Raw genomic sequence first — 21,218 nt, 5'->3', positions numbered from 1 at the left:
TATATATATATATATCTCATCTGTGTATTTAGCTGGAGTCCAGCTTTAAACCTCGGAGCCGGATTGTTCTTAGACCGATCCCTGGATCCTCTCTCCCCCTCCGCTTCAGCATTCGAAGGATCCTCAAGCCTTTATGTTCCATATACAGTGTATTGGATGTTAGGATGCCGAGGGACATGCCACCGCTGCAGCGGAGAGGCTTCAGGGACCAGAGTATCAGGCTGCTGGCTCTGCTGTTTGGGTATAACTTTTTTTTTTTTTTTTTGGACCAAGACAAAAATGCAGTTAACCCTTGCAGTGCTGAAATAGCCCCACTGGAAGGGTTCATAACATTTTCTTTACTCTCATACAAGATCTTTTTTTGAGTATGAATGTGTTTGTGTGTGGATAGATAGATAATCTTTTTTTTTTAAATTATTTATAGTACAAATTAAATATTTTTCTATTTTTAAGGTGCTTTTACAAATGTCAAAAACCTTCAGAGCTGAAAGGATTCCATGAAGAAAGCTGGAATAATAATAACAACATTTATGTGGATAACAATATATATTTTGGACCATGTACATTGTCTTTATGTGACTGTTGAGCTCTATTTTATATGAACCAATATTTTAATATAGTAAAGCGTGCAATAAATTTTTTATTTGATGTTATCAGTTGTTTGTTGCTTAAACTCATTGAAGATTGTATACCACAGTGTGTGCAAATCTTTTTGTTGATTTCTGCATTTTATTAAACGGCAGTAGCAGTGGACTATTTATTTCACAAAAGATTTACACAAGATTTTAAAAATTTGTAATTGGAAATTTGTGTGAACCTTGCATAAAAACATAATTAAGGCCCCTTGCCATTAGGGACTTTTGTGTCAAACTCCCTAGCTTCAGCTAATCCTTCGGCTCTTTTCGGCCGCCGAAACCCTTCGGTTCAGTCGAACTGAAGGTCTGCAGTATGGGCTATTCACAATAGCCCGTACAGCAGCCGAAGGCCGGCCTTTCTCCCTGCAAATGACAGCGGAGCCAGCTGTAATGACGGATCAGTGTCCCCAAATGACCCGGGGATGCTAAATTGTCATTAAACAATAACTGGGCGAAGCCAGCCGTTCCGCCCAGTTGTTCATTGGCCTGGACCTGCTAGAAGACTCTAGCAGGGGGCGGCCAATATGAAACAGTTGGGCGGAGTTACCTGTCACTGCTAGCTCCGCTCATTTTTTTTTTCTTTCTTTTTAAAAAAAACTTTCTTTTTTTTAATTTTTTTTTTTTTTTTTTACTATTTTCATTGATTTTCTATTCTGCTTGGTACCTCAGAGGTATGGCTCGGCGGCATTCGGCTATTCACTCACTGCTGTTCGGCCCTTATGTGATTAGGGGCGAACGGCAGGGAGTGAACTGCCGGAGCTTCGTTTCAGCCAATCCAGATGTTGGATTGGCTGAGTCAAAGTCCTTCTGCACTTCGGCTCAGGGCATGTTTGACTGACCGAATTGCAGCCTATGTATGGCTGAAATCAGCAGCACTGAGCCGGAGTGAATAGCTTTGCGCATAACCCCTGTAGTATTTAGGGCTTGTTCACACCATGTCCGGATCATGTCCAGACCAGAACAGTTTGCTCCCTGACCAAAAAAGCATCCCAATGTATCCCTATGCTATTTCTGGGCTCTATTCACACCAGCGCAGTCCGTTCCAGACCAGAAAAATACTGCTTGTCTCATTTTCTCTGGTCTGGAACGCATAGAAACTAGTCAAAAATGCATACAAACACACTGGAAAGTGCCGCAGCGCACCTGAAAGTCAATTTTTGTCAGGTTAACACCATTTTCCGGAACATGTTAAAACACAATGCCCTGCGTTCCAGATCTCGTCCGGAAAATGATGTGAATCTGCCCTTAAGTTAAAAAACAAAGCACTGCTCTGGAATGCGACAAAATAGCAGCAAAACGCAATGCACCACGTTCCAGATCTGGTCTGGAAAGTGGTGTGAACCTTGTTTAAATGTAGAGATTTTCAGATCAGCCACTAGAGGGAGGACTAGCCATTGTAATGATTCTGTCTAACTGCTTAAAGTGGACCTTTCAGGAACTGTCTACGTTTAATATACAGCAACAGTATCTTTTTTTTTTCTCCATTTATTGTCATCTTGGGCTCCATTTCTATTCTGTGATGATGTCTTCAGTCTGCTGCAGGCAGAAGGAAGCATTTCCTCAGTTCCCCAGTGATCAGACTGCAACATTGTAACTTAGCCAGTCACAAGTTTTTCACTTTGCGACAAGTGCAGCACAAGTGATGAGAGACCATGGGGGCCAATCATTACACGTTGCCCGGCTTCCTGATACCGGAATTATCTAGCTAGGCATTGGAGCATTTGGGCGAGTACGAGTACTCACCCAAATACTCGGCACCGATACCGATATCAGTATCGGTATCGGTGCATCCCTAAATGGAAGCATTGCCAGTGGGATCTCTAAAAGATTATAAATAATTGGAAATGTTACATTTGCACGTTACTGAACATGGATACACCTAACACCTAAAATATATCTGAGGCTGGCTACTTTTTAACAACTGAGTGAGAGAGGTCAGCTCGGCCAGGATCTCACAGCCAGTGCCTCTCTCTCTCCTCACCGCTGACCCATCCTAAAGTGACAGCTCCCTCCCCGCCCCCCCGCTGGCTTCAGCGATTCACTTTTACTCGGATCCCAGCTGCCTCTGAACATACAGGCGAGGGAGGGCAGCGGGGATCCGAGGAGAAGGTGCAGGCTGTGCCGCCCCTCTGTGCATGGCTGAGCAGCTCAGGATGGAGAGCGGAGGATCAGTAAATATCTGTCCCCAGGTATGAATGAACAGGAAGTGCTTTACATAACTTCCTGTTCATTCACGAGTTTCTGAATGGGTAGTAGCACTCAGTACAGAGGCTTCTCCCCATTCAGAAACTGGTTGATAGAAAATATTTTGGGAAAGAATGGGAAACCTCTGTATTGAGTACTTTCCATTCATTTAGAACAGAAGCTGCACAAATAGAGATTTAGGACTTTTTAAGAGGGAAATGTCAGGGATCTGTTTAGACCCCTGATATTTACCGGCAAGTAATAAATAAATTTAAAAAACAAAATAAAATTAAAAAACCACACAACAACCTATTTCGGATTTGGCCACAGGCGCATTCTGCACTTGTGCGCCGCCATCATGGAGGCGGGGTGCATGACGTCACTTGACTGTTGGGGGGTTGTTCTTGCCTCTGGCGCAAAAGGAGCTAGCTACGGCTCTGGTTCCGGAAGTCTCCCACTATTAGTCCGCTGCTCATTGACGCCCGTGACGCAAGTGAAACATTGTATCCCAGAAAGGTTTACTCTGCTCTATATGCCGTAAATGTAGCAGAGTAAACCTTTCCTGTAGTGATGTCACAATACCTGTAGTAGTATCGGTATCAGGGCCAATACACGGCATTTTCATGAGTATTTGTACTTGTGAAAATGCCCCGATACTAAAGGCCGATACCGGCCCTTTAGATTTTTAAAGAAGTTCGGCTGCCTGAGTTCCGGGCGCTTGCTGGGGACCTCAGGCAGCTGTCTTTGACTTAGCCTGTCCGGCCCCAAAGCCGGCAATTATCTAGAAGTATGTGTTTGCAGATTGTCATTACCAAACATTTCTAAAGGTGTCTTTGTTGTCTTTTTGAAGATATGGGTGAAGTTCCTCTTTAAGAATGAAACATGAACTTGGATAATAAATCTGTCGTTATATGCACTAGAAATCAGGGCTGTGACAGTTTAAAAGACACTGATGATGTGACACTATTGATAAATCACCCCAATGACTTCAGGACTTTTACCCTTTGCTAGGACAGACAGTCCTGCTCATCTAGTAATGAAATCTGCCAGCACAGTACAGTCAGGGTTAATTATTTCCCCCAACCCCCTCAGACAATGAGAACATGGCAGAATTTTTCAGAATGAATTACCAGAAAGAGCATCTAAAAAAGATACGCTGCAATGTTTAATAGTTATGCTATGTAATTGGGAACATGCAACAAATATAAAAGAGGTGTTATCCCAATTTGGCTGAAAAAGTGGAAATACACTTTAAGGACTGTCATTCCCAAATTGAAACACTTGATGGCAGCAGACAGTCAGTTATAAGTTTTCCTTCCGATATTTACATACTAGCTCAATTTGAAAACTAACTCGATAGCCTTTATGATCTAGTAAGTAGGAATGTCCAGATACCAGTTCAGATACCAGTGCCAATACTTGGCATTTTCATGAGAACTACCAGGGTGGCAGCGGTTGCAGCTGGGACCTGGCTCTGGCGCTCCACCACTGTCCTGAAATCATTAGTCTGTATTGTTTTAGAAAAACTGTCACATGACAATAAACAAAAATGTATCCGTACTTGTATCTGTGAGGACTTTGGCGAGTATCAGTACTTGTAATGGTATCGGTGCATCTCTTATATATGATTGTAAAAAAAATAATCATACATTAAAACAGAGATGTACTAATCCCAGGAGCTCCGTGTGCTCCTTACAAATGACAGCTGCCTCCTAAGTTTTGATTTTTTTTCTCCAGTTTAGTCTTGGAGCTGGAAAGGTATCTGTTCTTGATCTTGTACCGAGTACGGTACTTGCTATCTGAACATCCCTACTAGTAAGGGATCATCTTGATATTTTAATATTTTATCTTTGTAAATACATAGAGCAAAACAGGTAATAATATTGAGATTTCATGTTTTTAAATCTTGGTTTGTGCTCATGTTATGCAGACATCCCAACTCTCCCGGACGCTCCGGGAGTCTCCCTCTATTAGATATCGGCTCCCGGCCGCCCAGGAGAGGAACATTTTCTCCCGGAAAGTTTTATAATTGAAGCAATTGAAACTATTTAAATAACCCTTGCAGTGAAGCTACCCCTGAACTGGAAGGGTTAAGTGCTCGTTTTTGTCTAGGATCAAAAATAACAGACTTATACTCACCCGATCCTCAGGGCCAGATTCTAGATCGGTCCCTGGATCCTCTATCCCCCTCCGACGCAGGGGTCTAAGGTCTCTGAGCCACCCCCTTCTATACACCGTGTATAGGACATGGGGACGCAGAGGGACATACCATCACTGCAGTTGAGAAGGAGACAGGTAGAAGGTACCAGCCTAAGAGCAAGCTGTCTCTGAGGATCGGGTGAGTATAACTTTGTTATTTTTGAATCTAGACAAAAATGAGTAATTAACACCTTCATGTGTCTGGGTAGCCCCACTGCAAGGGTTATGAATTTTCCCCTGGAGTTCTGCTTTAAATGTATGCTTCTTAAAGTCTAAGTTTACCTTTCTGACCATGTTTAATGTTACACCCGGGTATGTGTGTGACAGCTGTGTGGGTGGAGCCTGGTTGCATTCGTCTCCAGCCCTATAGAAGTCTATGGGGCTGTAATGCACAGGTGCAGCCAGCAGAGGGAGCATTGAGGCGCTGGATGAAAACTATATGGGGACTGTGCCTGTTGGATCTTGGTAAGTACAGATCTGCGGAGGGGGAAGGTGGAATAATTTAGGTCTGGGGTAGGGAGCAAAAAGAATAAGTGCACTAATACAAATATCAAACCTGGCAGACTAATTTCTCGCTCAACAGATGCAGTTGCCACTGTTCCAGTCTGTGGCCTTTTACTCCTAGATCAACCCAACCACAAGCATTAGCCAACTTTGGAATGCTTGAAATGCTTTGTCTAGTTTGAAGCAGCAGATACGCATTATATTCTCAATGCTATGGTGAAAGCTCTTCTTTCCTCTTTAAACTCCACGTTAAACTTTATTAACGTACTGAAATTCTGCACGGTAGCTGACAGGTTGCCTGGCAACAACGGCATCCTTTCTAGGGCCAGAGCAGTGTGGCAATCTGAGGGCCGGGCGGTAAGGTTGAATTAATAGGATGCTGGTTATTGTCTGAACAAGAGGTTGCAGAATGCAATAAAGAGAGAATAAAACTATTAAAGGCAATAATAAAATAAAGCACGTCACCTAGAAATAGGAGTCAGGTTTAGGTGAATGTAATTACAAGGAAAGGCCATAGAGGAGAGCAATATCGCACAGAAAGGGAAAAGAACACACTGTCCGCGCAGAGACAGTCATAAATAATCTAAAAAAAAAGCTTTATTGCTGCAAGAACAGTTTGTAAATGAAAACATATATTTTAAAGGGTCAGTACTGCAAATGTGAACAGCTCTGTGGACCATGGACCTAAGACTTCGTGAGCAGGACTGGGGGTTCTTGCCAACATTAGCTCGGAGACTCTGCCTAATCAACGTGATTACCTGGTTTCCAGGCTCTCAGGGGGTTACCTTCAGCCCACCCACCTGCCTCTGAGTCAACATTACAGGGCACAAGAGGGTTAAGGGAGGTGGAAATGTTCTCTCCCCTCCTCCCTTTCCTTCCTTTGGCCACTGAAACGATGTGTGTGTCCAAAGAAAGATGACGATTACTCCCCGGAGTAGAGGTAAGAGGGTGAAGGACTGCACCTTTATTTGAAATGTATTGTATTCCCATGCTTTCCCATTTATTTCCCTCATATTGCTGTGATTGCCTGTTTGTTACACAATCCTTATTGCAATGATCCATTTTTACCCACATGTAATCACAGCTGCCTGTCTGCTGTATTGCCACCGTTGCCCATTTGTCACCCATGTATTGTCTAAATAAGTCCATTAGTTCACATATTGTCACAGCTGCCTATGTGTTGCCCATGAATTATCACAGTTGCCCATTTGTCATCCTTACCCTTGTATGGTCCTGATTGCCCTATTTGTTGCCTATAAATTTTTACAATTGCCTATTTGTCAGCCTTATTTTATCACCATCGTCCATTTGTTGCTATCATCAAGGACCGTCCAATGCTGGAAAAAAGACCAAGGGGGTGTTAGGGAATTACAAAACCAGGCAGAAACTTAAAGTGCAGGTTTGAAAAAATAAAAGGAGATTATTGAAAACAACAATAACCATAAATGGCAAATGACAATAGAGAAAGTCCAGGACATCATCAGTGCCAATTCAGAGGTCAGAAGCCAAAGCCGGTAGTCAGCCGATTTAGGTAAGGGAACACTAAGAGCAGGATGAATGAAAACAAAGCTGGAGTTACCAGGAGATCAGTCAGCCATAGGCATGGTCATACACGGAGAACAGGAACAACTGCAGCGCACTTGGTTGATCAGAACAAAGACAAGGCCTGAGACTAAATGGACAAGCTGATTGTTGAATAGTGAGCTGGTGTTTGCATCATCACTCTTAGAAAGGAATTTGCCAGGAGTTTTAGCAGTTGCAGAATTATGATGTTAACTGGTTTCATCATAAGAGGGAGCCAAAGAAGAACAATGGTGTCAGAAACACTACACAAGCCATGCTGCAAGCAAATGACAAGGGAGGGTAAGAAATCCCGACAGGCGGTAGAGGACTTTGTGTTTCATGTGACCAGCCTGATGACATCTGGAACACATACATGTGGGATGCCTTTAGGGGAAGGGGGTCAATAGGCTGCAAAGGGCTGAACTTGCAGTTGGGCTTTAATTATATAGAGAAAGTGCACAAGTGGATATTTTTCTAAGAAATTCAACTTTTTTTGGATCATTTATGAAGGAAGTTACTAGAGTTGGCTTTACTATACTGTACATGTGGACTGATAGTAACTATTTCATTTACTAAACAAGAGAAACATTTCATACTGTGTAGCTCTGTACCAAACTATTTGTATTGAAAACAAACACATTTGCCAAGCCAGGGCAAAGATCATCTCATGTGTGTGGGTTCCAATCCTAGAGTTTTTAATGAGACATTTCTGGCTCACACTTGCTTTATCTCTTAATTGTTTAATACAAGAGCAGGTAATGAAGAGGTAAGAGGTTACTTCAGTTCGTGTGCAGAAAGGATCCATACACGATAATGGAATTGCAGCGTGACAATGGCGAGGCTTCCTTTTCCTAGCTGCAGGCTGCTTTGTACAACTTTACACTGCGCTGTCATTGTTCATTCCCACTCCATCTCATTCAACAGAAGGTAATGTAGCCTACTTCTCAATGTGCTTTATTTAAGCGCTGGGAGTCCAAGGCTGAGAGTAGGGCAATTAAGCCAAGGTGACGAAATGAAACGGGTTGAACTGAGTAGTGACGGAATGAATCATACAAAGTCCCTTTTTATAAGCTCACACCTAAAAGGAAATGGTTGCTTTGTGTTCAGTTTACCAATGTTAGAGATCTTTTATCTCCGCTCTCCCATATTGGAGGACTCTGCGCCTTGTGTTCTTTGTCAGTCTGTAAATTCCTGCTTATCTTGGCTATCATCTTGACAGGGAATTTCCATGGATTGGTCATAATAAACAAATCAATTCATTTCTGGAAACAGGTATCTTCTTTTGGTTCGCTTGAATATTCAGATCTGTCTGATTTGTAGAGAATCATACACTTTTTGGGAAACAGTTGCCTGGGTTGAGTGACTCTCTGCAAATCAATCAGATCTAAACCCAAACATTAAAGCTGAACTAAAGCTGGGGTCAATGGGGTGAATTAAAGCTGGGGTTAATACTTTCTTTCCTTCCAACCTCCCAGTCCCCCCCTCCCAGGTGTTGGATGCCACGCCATTATATACATTATATAACCTAGCAGGAATTAACATGACTGTTGAATTGCTCTTGGATAGGGAGCATTGGAGAGGTCTTCATTGCCAGACAAGGATACCCTACAGTACTCAGAAGGGGAACTTTCAAAAGGCAGTTTTAGGGCCTATGCACACAGCCATAATGAAATACTGATCTACTCAGAAGAGTGCCGGCAGATGTTTGTAGGAATATCCTGCATATAAAAAACAGTTGAATTGGTCCATAAAGTGCTTGTGTTTGCACGAATATAGATGTGTATATGTCCATACTGCATTTAGATGTAAAAATTCTACTTCCATTCTATATATTTTTATGCATGTATGCATGTACTGACCTTGGACACCAATTTTTCTATTTTGGTCTTACGGATCTGAATGCAGTGAAAGTTACTGATCTTTACACACTGTGTGCATGGGCCCATTGAAAACAATAGAACTGCATTTAGACTCGTAAAAATAAAAACTCTGTATTGCTTTCACGCACCATTTTTTTCTCTTCTGGAGCTTATACACCACCGTGTTACTGTACAATGTTGTTGGAGTGCTCTTGCCTTCCCTCCCCCCACCTCCTCCTTTTTTGCCCCCATGTTGGCCTGTTGGAGAGTTTTTTTTGTACTGTTTTGCAGCTGGAAATGTACGCCAGACACCTCTGTAGGTGCAGATACAGTATGTAAGGATCTTTAGTGTCCCTGGTTCGTGGTTTTGGCATATCAAACTTTCATTTGGGTTTTGCTAGTTGTTAGAAAGTGGTTCTATGTCAGCCAGCTCCTGTGTGTTTCGGTCTCCTCATTTTGTTGTTGTTTATCTATGCATATTATTCCAGTATAATTACATAATATGTTTGAGGCTCCTACTTCTTACTGGTTTTGTTTGGGTGGCGTGAAGCCCTTTCACTTTTTCAGTTTACTGATCAATAGTGATGGTGCAAATTAAGTTACTGTCGTGGAGTGGAGTGTCAGGGGACTTACTGATAAGTTCAAAAGATGTCTAATGTTCATTCACACTAACCGCATATCTTATTTCTACATGAAAATGCACATGTTCATGAAGATAATTGGTAGATAATAAAACAGAGTTCTCTAATAATATCTCAATATTTTGCTGCTACCCTACTCTATAAAATATTATTAAAAAAACTATTCCCTTGAAGGCAGACAAGGCAGACTGACTCATGAGTATTTGCAGCCATTTGCTGTAAGCATACATGCACAGCTGTGTTTCCTGGATAGAAAGCTCAGCAAACGTGGGTAACATTGGTAACAGTGTAAATGAGTCTAAGGATTTTTCTTTTATTTAAAACTGTAAAAATAAAATACCAATACTGAAAAAAACAAAAATAAAATATTTAGGTAAAAAAATGCAGCACTTGGTTACAGATTCCTTTAAGGGCCGCTATACACTGAGTTGGTCCATTGTAGTGCGTTAGTACACTCACGTTAACATATGGTATTGTATGCGCGAACGTGACTTTATGACAGCCCATTTATTAACAAAAAACTTTTATTAACCCTTGCAGTGAGGCTACCACCAGTGCGGTGGTAAGGGTTAACTGCTCGTTTTGGTCTAGGAAGGAAAATAATAAAGTTTTACTCACCCGATCATCCAAGCCAGCCAGCTGTGACAGCACCCCCTCCTGCCTGTCTATTCCTCCACTGCAGCAATGGTATGTCCCTCGGGGTCCTCCGCTCCTATAGACTATATAGAAAGAGATGACTGCTGCAGCAGAGGGGGAGCAAGGATGGAAGGACCAGTCTAAGAGCAAGTCACCCGGAGGAGCGGGTGAGTATAACTTTTTAAATTTCCTCCCTCGAACAAAAAAAAGCAGTTAACCCCTGCAGTGAGAAGGTATCCCCACTGCAAGGGTTAATAAAAATAATTTGCCAGGAGTTCTTCTTTAGGAACGTCTGCCAATGCAGCAACAGATAAACAGCTGGGGTTTTTTTTTTTTTTTTTGCATCGCATCACAACATACAATATGTGTGTTTTGGTGTTTGCTGCAGTACAGATCTATTGGCACCTAATGTATCTGTGTGCCTGGGTGTCATTCTAAATGAATGCCACCACATCACACATGTTACTTGTTACTGTGCATAATGTTTCTTACCATGCGTTAACAACAAATAGGTGTGAAGCCAGCCTTAGAGTAGCGATAACTTGTAATTTGCTCTCTTTTGATGAATACATTTCTCTGAATACAAATGTAAACGCCTCATAAAGCCGATCTTCTGAATTGGGTCTATCCCACCTCCCACCTTACTGATCTGTTGGTCTAAAGAAATCTTCTTTTGTTTGGAAGATACCAGGAAACGCACTGAAATCAGCCCACCTTGTATTTCATAAAATGAATGCTTTTATCTAAGCGTTTTGAGACAGATAACACGCAATGGAAGGTACAAAACAAGAACAAGAAGGATCATTAAAAACACGCATTTCTATAGACCAGTTATCTCACTCTTATGTCTTTGAGCAACCTTCATTGCAATCATTTCCATGAATATAAACCAGCATTAAATACCTCAGAGTGTTTATCTCATAAGAAGCAGCTGACAGCGATATCAAAGCAGCCGGGTCCTTCTAAAGTGGGAAATTTCAAGTAGGGACCCTGCCGCAGGCGGTGGTGTTGAGTGACAATTTTGTAATTTTGTGTGAACCTGAAGCTATAATCAGCCCAGCTGTTCAGATTCTTTTGTGAAGACAGTGTTAGTTTCCTTAAGCTGTAATATTAATTGGCTCCCAGCAGCCTCTGTTGCTGTGCACAAGATCAGATCACCCTCAAGGCAACCTAGGCAGGAGCCCAGCCCAGCTACAACCTTCATGCTCCTGCAGAAAGCAGGGCAGATAGCACAACTGTTTCAAGGTGTGCACCAGCCTATCCCTGAACAAGGCTGGATGTACTTGTAAACCATTGGTACTTGGTGCCCAATCACAGTCCTTATCAATGTCAGTCAATGTGATTGGTGGGGGGGGGAGGGGGGCATTCTGCCTCATTCTGCCTTAATTCTTCTCTGGTTGGGCTAGGAACTAATACCTATACAGTAATACCTTTTTTCTGTGCTTTTTAGCACGTACAGTACTGTACAGTTTGGTAATGAAGGTAAGCAGATAGTGCAGAGCAAGCACGGTGGTAAAAAGAAAGTGCAGAGCGGTAATGAAGGTGACCAGAAAGTGCAGAGCAAGCATGGTGGTAAAAAAGAAAGTGCAGAGCAGTAATGAAGGTGACAAGTTCCAGATTCTCCTTGGTTTTTACTGGCCAACCCCTTACAACTGAATCATTCATCCATCACTGCCCCATAGGGTCAAAGTTTCTAAACTAGACGCCCCACAAAGGAACAGCCTAATGAAATGTGCGTCAGCAATTTACCCATCACACCAGGGAATTTTATCTCTTCAATCATCTGTAGGTGTTGGATGCCACGCCATTATATACATGCCTAATCCTACAGGAGGCTGTATTGGCTCTAATAAAAAGTCACCCTACCAGGGCAAACTTGCCTAATGTTTAGTCAGCTGGGGCCCCTGCCAGCAAAGCTTACAGTACATCCAAAGAAGAGACTGGACACCCCGATGATGCACAAATATATATTATTCAATTGTAATACAATATGCTCTATGACTTAGGTTTCCTTCACAAAGCAGAAAGTCAAAGAACCTGTTTGACTCTCCAGCAGATCAGAGGATCGCTTTAATGAATATGCACATCATTACCCCCAAACCTTCTGGGCTCCCTGCTGTTTAGTCATATTGCAGTAAAATATAAGGGGCCCTTCTATGCAGGTAGAAACATACAAAATTGTTTTACCCTATTCGCTGCCTTTTTGCACACATAAACATATACACATTTTAGGCCTGAAGAGTATTAAATCCCCCTAAAACATGAAAACAGAGACCCTGTAGAATGAAGTAGCAATGTTTTAGATAACACAATATTTGCGCTACCATTTATCAGTTCTATATTTTTAGTAAAAACTACACTTAGATAATTTTAGTGAACACAAACATAATATAATACCCGAATTTCTGGTAAGAAATATAAGATAAGGTTGTGCTGAGTAAAAATATACTGAGGTCTCAATGTTAAGTGTGGGTCTGATCTGAGGTCTAAGTGTTAGGGAGGGTTTTATCTGAGGTCTGAGTGTGTCTTAGTGTTAAATGTGGCCTGAGTCTGATCTGAGGTCTGAGTGTTAAAGGAGAACTATGTGGACAGTGTTTTTCCCCATAGTTCTCCTTAGGGTAACGGGAGGATACAAACTAGCGTCCTCCCGTTACCCTAAGCTCAGTATACTGCGAGCTACAGCTCGCGGTATACTGAGACGCCGCAGCTGGAGCGGATCCCGACATTGATGTCGAGATCCGCCCAGCTGCGTGAGTGACAACTGGCTCTGCCTATCTAGAGGCAGAGCCAGCTGTACCCGCCCCCTCCCCCATCCGTTCCGCCAGTCAGTGCTGGCGGATCGGAGCGGGGAGGGGGGAATCCAGCCCCTCCCCTGTCACGGCAGAGAGCTGTGACAGGATCGAGAGGTGAGCGAACGCCGGTATGTGTTCGCTCACCTCCCGATCTACTGAGCCGACCTGTGACAGTCTCATTGTCACAGGTCGGCTAGCACTATGAGGTGAGTGGAAATCACTCATCTCATAGTTCTCCTTTAAGTATGGGTCTGATTTGAGATCTGAGTTTTAAACATGGGTCTGATCTGAGGTCTGAGTGTTAGGGAGGGTCTGATCTGAGGTCTGAGTGTTAAGTGTGGGTCTGATCTGAGGTCTGAGTGTTAAGTCTGGGTCTGATCTGAGGTCTGAGTGTTAAGTGTGAGTCTGATCTGAGGTCTGAGTGTTAAGGGGGTCTGATCTGAAGTCTGAGTGTTAGGGAGGGGGAGGGTCTGACCTGAGATCTGAGTGTAAAATGTGGGTCTGATATGAGGTCTGATTGTTAAGGAGGGGTGTGATCTGGGGTCTGAAAAGAAGTTTAAAGAGGAGACTGATGAGGTGTCTTTCTCTGACCTCTTCCCTGTAAAATAATGTACTGTAGTAAACTTTTTTAAACTTCTCTTTTTTTGATTTATCTCTATTGCTATCATGGGGGAAGGGGAGGGTGTTGCTTTTGATAGCACAATGGAGGCCTTTTCAGGAAAATAGCATGCATAAAATATGTTACATGCACAGGGATCCCAACCTGAAGAAAGCAATTTCTCCTGTCTCCTGCCCCCTGCCCCCCCCCCCTCCCCATATGCCATGATGGCAGGTAGCACGGGAAGCAATAGCTTCTTTGCTATCTGCTGTTTCTGTTTTCAGTATTCTGACAGCTGCTGCCATCAGAATAATAATTTTAAAAAAAACCAGCATAGGAATGCATAGCTAGATGCTATTGGCTATTTCAATATCCAATAGCAAGCTGGCTATTGCACCACCCTCTGCTGCTGTCAATCACTAGAAGAGGACCTGATGGAGGTCCCCCTCTGCTGACTGACAGCAGCAGTGGGCGGGTGCAATAGCTAGTCTGCTATTGCAAAGTGAGCAATCTAGCTGCGTATTACTTTGCTGTTTTTTTTTCTCTGACTGATGGCAGCCGGCGGCCCCGATTTCAGAAAAAAAAAACCCAGCAGGGAAAGGTTTACTCTGCTAGATAGAGCAAAGTAAACCTTTCTGGGAAAAAATGTTTCTCTCCCGGCCGGCCAGGAGCCGCTATCTAATAACGGGAGATTCCCGGAGTGTTCGGGAGAGTTGGGATGTCTGCATGCACACAGGCCCGGATTTCCCACAAGGCCACTGAGGCCCAGCCTCGGGGCGGCAGGGCGCAGAGGGCGGCAGCGGTGTGGGGAAGTCTGAGTGTTAAGAAGAGTTTGATCTTGTCGGGCGGTAAGTATTAAATAAAAAAATAAAAAGTGATAAAAAAGTAAAAAAAAGAGGGGCGGGGGGGGGGGGCACGTATTGCGGAACCTGGCTTTGGGGTGGCAGGGAGAGTAAATCCAGCCCTGCATGCACATACAGTATGATCAGTATGATCCTATTGGAAGATTGTTGTTGAAATTAATGGTCTGGTGACAGGGTCTCTTCAAACTCTAAAGCTGCCCATACACCTTACGAATATCGGACGATTTTCGTATGCGATCGCGTTTTCGGCCGATATTCGCAAGGTTGATGGGCAGTGTACAACCGCAAATACTGTACAATCGATCAACTTTTGACTAACCAGCAGGTTAGAAAGCTTCGGTTGATCGTACGATTTTCACAAGGTTGGTGGCGTTTCCGTACGTCAAAATTTGTGCGGTTTACACTGCACATGCGCAGACGAAAATACGTGCGGTCGGTTACTGCAATTCGTCTAGGTGCTTTTCTGTTAATTACCGCTGATCCAACCTTGCGATAATCGGGGCAGGATGGGGCCGCCGTACGAAAATCGTACAACGGTTCGATCATCGGACTAAAAGTTTTGTCCAATGATCGCAAGGTGTATGGGCAGCTCGAAGCTGAAATAGAAACATTATCAGGGATATTCACAAAAGCAAAGCTACGCTGGTGACAGATGGCGTTGAAGGCTCTCACCCCTGTTTAGGGATGGCTGTTCCAGTTTAACATTGATTGCCTTTTTGTATACCTCTTGTTAACCAGGTGCATACCTCCCACCCATCCTGATTTTCAAGGGAATGACCCATGATTTTTAAACAGCAGACCCACACCAGGTCCTGGCACTAATGCCGGTATCGGACTTCCAACCAGAATGGCAATCATACAGGAAATCTATTCCCACTTCTAATACTCTAATTGCCGCTTTTGCTGGACAGCTTGGCCTGGTAAGGTAAGATGAAAAATAACAGACTTACTAGCCGGATCACCACGTGAAAAAAAAGAAAACAAAACCTAAAAAAAAGAAAACTAATGCCACCACCACATCTCAGGCCTTGTAAACTGCAGTATGTTATATTTTTGCTTTTGGGTTTTTATACACTTTAACGCACAAAGAAACTACTTAGATAAGCAATGAAATGACTCCAACATTACAGAACAAGTTCAGTTGAATTCGACTTAGCCCTCGTTCACACCTGAACGTTTTGTAGCGCGTTCTACGCTCGACGAACGCTCTACAAAACGCTCAAAAATATAAATCCCATTGTATTCAATGGTCTCGTTCCCACCTTGGCGTATTTCCGCCCGTCCCTAACGCGCTACAAAACGGCCCACGCCTGAAAAGGTACAGGTACTACTTTGGGCCGTTTTGTTGCGCGTTTCCATTGGGATACAGCCAAGTAGTCTTTGGAAACGCGCGACAGACGTGCATATGCAATACGCCTAGGTGTGAACGAGACCTTACTCCTGCTGTTTCCATATCTAGAGTCCTGTATTGTATTTCCTTTTTTTTGTATGCGCTTTGTCTTCTGCTCATGATTATAGAGGGTAAAACACAGACATGGCTATTGCTATACAGTTAATAATTCCGTCAGGTAGCAGCGTGAAATGTATAAAATCATTACATTTCTGAAGTCTCTTCTAATGTCAAAGCGGAATTCTAACTTGATCGATTTGCACAGCGGGTGGAGTTTCTGCTGCTCCCGGGCTTATCACAAATAAATAAAAATGAAATGTGTTGATCTCATGAGGCTGTGAATATCGACCCGGGCGTGTAATAGTCCCCTGGGTCTGAGAGTTTTTAAAGTAAGCCGGTCAGGAAAGACTTGGACAGCTCCTTCCACAAATGCTAGTTGTCTGGCTGTCGTGTTGACTCCTCTGGTTTCACTATTGTAAGAGGAGAGAGCATGGAGGTCAGAAGTTGTTGTAAGATTTGTTTACTTGTTCCGGGTCAGGCTCTGAGTTCTGGAGCCATTGGATCAGGGGTGTCCCGAGGCCGGGTGTCATCCAGGAGCGTAGACAGGGTGACACCCTGCCATGACGTCATCACACATGCACGGCTATCTAATTGACTCCTGCCGGCGGCCACCTTGGTGATGGACGCCAGCAGAGAGAGGAGGGGACGTGCATCCGGCGGGATGAGGTATGGCGCCGGGTCCCCTCCTCTCTCCTGACACTGTCGGGCTCTCGGTCCATGACCGAGTGCCCAACTTTTTTTTAGAGGGGGTGACACCAAAATGACTGTCAGTCATTTTGGTGTCACCCCTCCAATGGTGTGGACCGGGTGCGGATCACACCCCCTCACCCTCCTTGTGATGCCACTGCATTGGATCAACATAAATGGTAGGCAGCCTAGCACTTTTAAGAGGGCATAAAGGGTGAACCCTATTTGACTCTCATGACCGGTACACTTTAAATGGAAACTTGAAATTACAGAAACACACTGCTGACCTCATTTTGAAAATTATAGTTGCCTGGCTGTCTCTGGCAGAGCCACTGACACGGGACAAGCATGGGGTAGGTAGGGAGGAGTGAAGCCGAAACTCTTGATCTTCATGTTCGGTCTGGTCATTATATCATTAAGCTGTCTATCAGTGAGGCAGCCGGGCTGCTTTTTCAGAAAAAAGTATCAGCAGTGTACATGTTTTCCTGAGTACCGGGTTCCTTTAACCGCTTGCTGTCCACCCGTTGTAAATAAATGGGCAGATGGCTCACTCTATTATTATTAGTATTATTATACAGGATTTATATGGCGCCAATAGTTTGCAAAGCGCTTTACAATATAAGGAAGACATTACAATCACAATTCAAGACAAGATGGTAAGGAGGGCCCTGCCCGTGAGGGCTTACAATCTACAAGGGAGGGGCAACTGATACATGAGGAGGTAGCTGTGCAGGGATGATTGTTTGAGAAAGTGACTGTTTAGTGGTTAGGTTGAGGTGGGATAGGCTTTCCTGAAGAGATGAGTCTTAAGGGATCGCCTAAAGGCAGTCAGAGTGGGAGATAGACGGACAGGTTGTGGTAGAGAGTTCCATAGGATGGGAGAGACTCTAGTGAAGTCCTGGAGGCGAGCATGGGAGGAGTTGATGAGGGAGCTGGAAACTGGAAAGCAGGAGGTCTTGTGAAGAGCGGAGGGGACGGTTAGGGTGATACTTTGAGACCAGGTTTGAGATATAGCCGGGGCCAGAGTTGTGGATGGCTTTGTAAGTGGTTATTAATATTTTGAATTTTATCCTCTGGGCTAGTGGAAGCCAGTGCAGGGATTGGCAGAGGGGGGTGGCAGACACTGAGCAGTTGGTTAGGTGAATGAGTCTAGCAGCTGCATTTATGATAGACTGAAGGGATATCCTGTGTAGTGGAAAGCCAATGAGGAGGGAGTTGCAATAGGCCAGACGAGAGATAACAAGGGAGTGTATGAGTAGTTTTGCGGTGTCATTGGTCAGGAAGGGGCGTATTTTGGAGATGTTACGAAGGTGAAGGCGGCAGGATTTGGATAGTGATTGGATTTGGGGAAGAAAGATGAGGTCTGAGTCAAGGATGACACCTAGGACCTTGGCATGAGGGGAGGGCTGGATAGTTGTGTTAACAATCTCAAGGGAAAAGTTGGGGGAAGGTGCACGGGCAGGAGGAAATATCATGAGCTCAGTTTTCTGAAAGATTGAGTTTTAGGAATTGTTGCGACATCCAGACGGATATGTCGGATAGTAGATTAGTGACACGAGAGGACACTGAGGGGGTGAGTTGCGGAGTAGAGAGATAGATTTGAGTGTCATCAGCACAAAGATGGTATTGGAAGCCATGTGAGGTTATTAACTGACCAAGAGAGGAGGTGTAGATAGAGAAGAGAAGGGGTCCAAGGACAGAGCATTGGGGGACCCCTACAGAAAGAGGAGTTAGATTTGTAGGTGACACTAAAGGAGCGCTTAGATAAGTAAGAGGAGAACCATGAGAGAGCAGAGTCTTGTAGGCCAAATTAGTGGAGTTTTTTGAGGATGTGGGTTGCGTAAATAAACAGCATTTTTTTAACCAGCTTGTGCGTGCCCCCTAGAGCGTGCACGAGCGGGACACAGCACACATTTTAAACAGCCGGGGACGGATGTTATATACATGGTGGCTATAGACCGGAATGCTGGCTATCCTGGTCTCCGCTGTCCCACGTGAGGGCCCGCAACTGACACAGCGGGTCTGTGTACATTGATCAGAGGGAGATCAGCACACTTCCAGCGGCTGATATCTCCCCCGATCACTGAAAGTGGAGGTGACATCAATTACATCACTTCCGGTTTCCGTGTGTCACTTCTCTGGCTGCTGTAGCTGGAGAAGAAGCTGGTAAAGCAGATCGCTGCTTCATCAGCTTCTTTGGGGGTCTATAGGTGACATTAGGGGTTTAATAGACCCCCTAATGTCTCCATAAAGGAGGACCTGTCACTGAATCTGTGCTTGTTATCCCCCTATGTGGTAGCAATAAAGTTAAATGAAAAAAAATAAAAAGTCCCCCACGTACATACAAACGCAAACACGATCTGGGCGCACCTATGTATGAAAACGACGATTGTGGCACACATGTTACATACCACCGCAAATATCGGAGTGTGTGTAATAATAACACTAAACTGATAAGCAGTAAAAGCTTTTAAAGCATCACCGATGGGCAAAAAAAAATATTTAAAATTAATTTCAGTACAGCGTTGCATGACTGAATAAATGTCAAAGTACCACAGCGCTGAATACTGAAAAATGGCCTGGTCAGGAAGGGGGTTTAACACCCCGGACTTCAAGTGGTTAAAGAAACCCTGTCACCAGGCTGTTCATTTAACAATTATCTCCCCATAAGATGTACATTTAACATTGTTTCTTTATTACAGATATTTGTATAGCGCCATCAATTTACACAGCACTGTACATACTGCACAATTCTCATCAGTCCCTGCCCTAAGGAGCTTACAATGTCCCTATCTCACATCCATACATACGAGGGCCAATTTACACAAACGCCTATTAACCTTCCAGCATGTCTTTGGAGTGTGGGAGGAAACCATGCAAGCACATGGAGAACATGCAAGCACAGGGAGAGCATTTAAACTCCATGCAGAGAGTGTCCTGGCCAGTACTCACACCACGGACTCCATTGCTGCCAGGAAGATTCTGCTAACCATCGTATGTATGTTATTTACCTGTAAAAGTCTCCATTGTGTAGACATCCAAAAGTACTGAAACTTCTGCCAGGTGCCACCATCTTGGATGTCAGAAGCCCTAGCATACCCATACAGACCAAGCCCCAGCAGACTCAAGTTCCCCTTTGCTTCTCCACTGGCTGCTACATATTGTGTGGAGGTTGGGTGGTGGAGGGGCAGCAGAAGTGCTGGGCCAGCACACACAGTATTTAAACACTCCCAGAACAGAGAGAGGGCTATGACGTCTAAGTAGGGAGAGGGATGTGCTAGGTAACTGAGTAGTAAAATGTTCTAGTATGTTCAAAGGCACATTGCAAGTCAATACATAATGATGGAAAGGAAAAACACTGCAAGTAATCCTTTAAAATAGTTGATTTTTGTGCTTTAACCTGCAAGTTGGTGATGGGTTTTTGTTTTGCATTGACAAGTGTGTAAAAGACTCTTCCTCTAGTATCTAAGACCTCATATAAATCTTCCTTCCACATTTGTCTAATTAGCTAATTATTCGGATGGTGCCATTTGCAGATATAAACTTTACAGTCACACAATAAAGGAGACCGCACTAATTAGTGGAGCTGAAAGGTCATGACTTTATTATAACACAATTTGCACTGTGGGAATAATTTGTAGCATGGGCATTGGCGGTTTCAACACCTACAAGCAAATCTCCAGTCAAAGTAAAAAAATAAATTAAAGCCCATTAAAAGCTCAAATAAAAAAGCAGCATTTGTTGCAACACTCACCGCCAATCCAGAGCTGCTTCTTTCCTGCCACTAGATGTCTTCCAGGCTGAAAAATGGCCAGTATCAATCAAGCTACTTCCTTCCCCAGGCTGTCATGGACCCGCCCCCAGTTTGTTACTGGACAGTGAAAGGAGAGGCAGCACAGTAATGAGCTTACCACTTTGTCACTCTGCTCTCTCTCCCCCATCAGCATGATTCTGGTCAACACATGAACTAATTTACTCCTTGTGCTGCTTCTTCATTTTCCACTCTAAGCTCTGCTGTACATGGAGTACAAGGGGCCGGCACAAAGCCAAATTCCGGTACTTACACTGCTTGCATAAAAAAAAAAAAAGTAATGTAATGAAGTACAAGGCTAGCATAGGCTCCTCAGCTCCATCTAGTGGCCATAACGCAGTATTACAATTGTTTATGAATAGCAAATTAGAAATTGTGTACTCATAGGGGGTTATTCACAACGCTGCCGAAGGATCCAGCCGTAGCTTCGGCTGATCCTTCGGCTCTCTTCTGTCTCCGGAGCCCTTCGGTTCAAGCGAACCGAAGGGCTGCTTTATGGCTATTCACAATAGCCAGTACAGCAGCCGAAGGCAGCTGAGCGGCTCAGCCGAGCCAAAGGAATATATTTTGGTATAAGTGACACCAGAAGCAGGGTGAACAGCCAGCCGAAAAGCCGGCCGTAAGCCCCGCAACTGACAGCTGGGCAAAGCCAGCCGTGATCTCGCGGCTGGCTCCGCCCAGTTGTAATTACATATCAGCTTCCCCAAATAACCTGGGGACGCTGATCTGTCATTAAAAAATAACAACTGGGTGAAGCCGGCCGTAACATGACGGCCAGCTCCGCCCAGACGTTATT

Source organism: Nanorana parkeri, unplaced genomic scaffold (assembly GCF_000935625.1).
Source record: "Nanorana parkeri isolate BGI_ZX_2015 unplaced genomic scaffold, ASM93562v1 scaffold397, whole genome shotgun sequence".
In the NCBI taxonomy this organism is placed as follows: domain Eukaryota; kingdom Metazoa; phylum Chordata; class Amphibia; order Anura; family Dicroglossidae; genus Nanorana; species Nanorana parkeri.
This window is presented reverse-complemented; position numbering follows the sequence as displayed.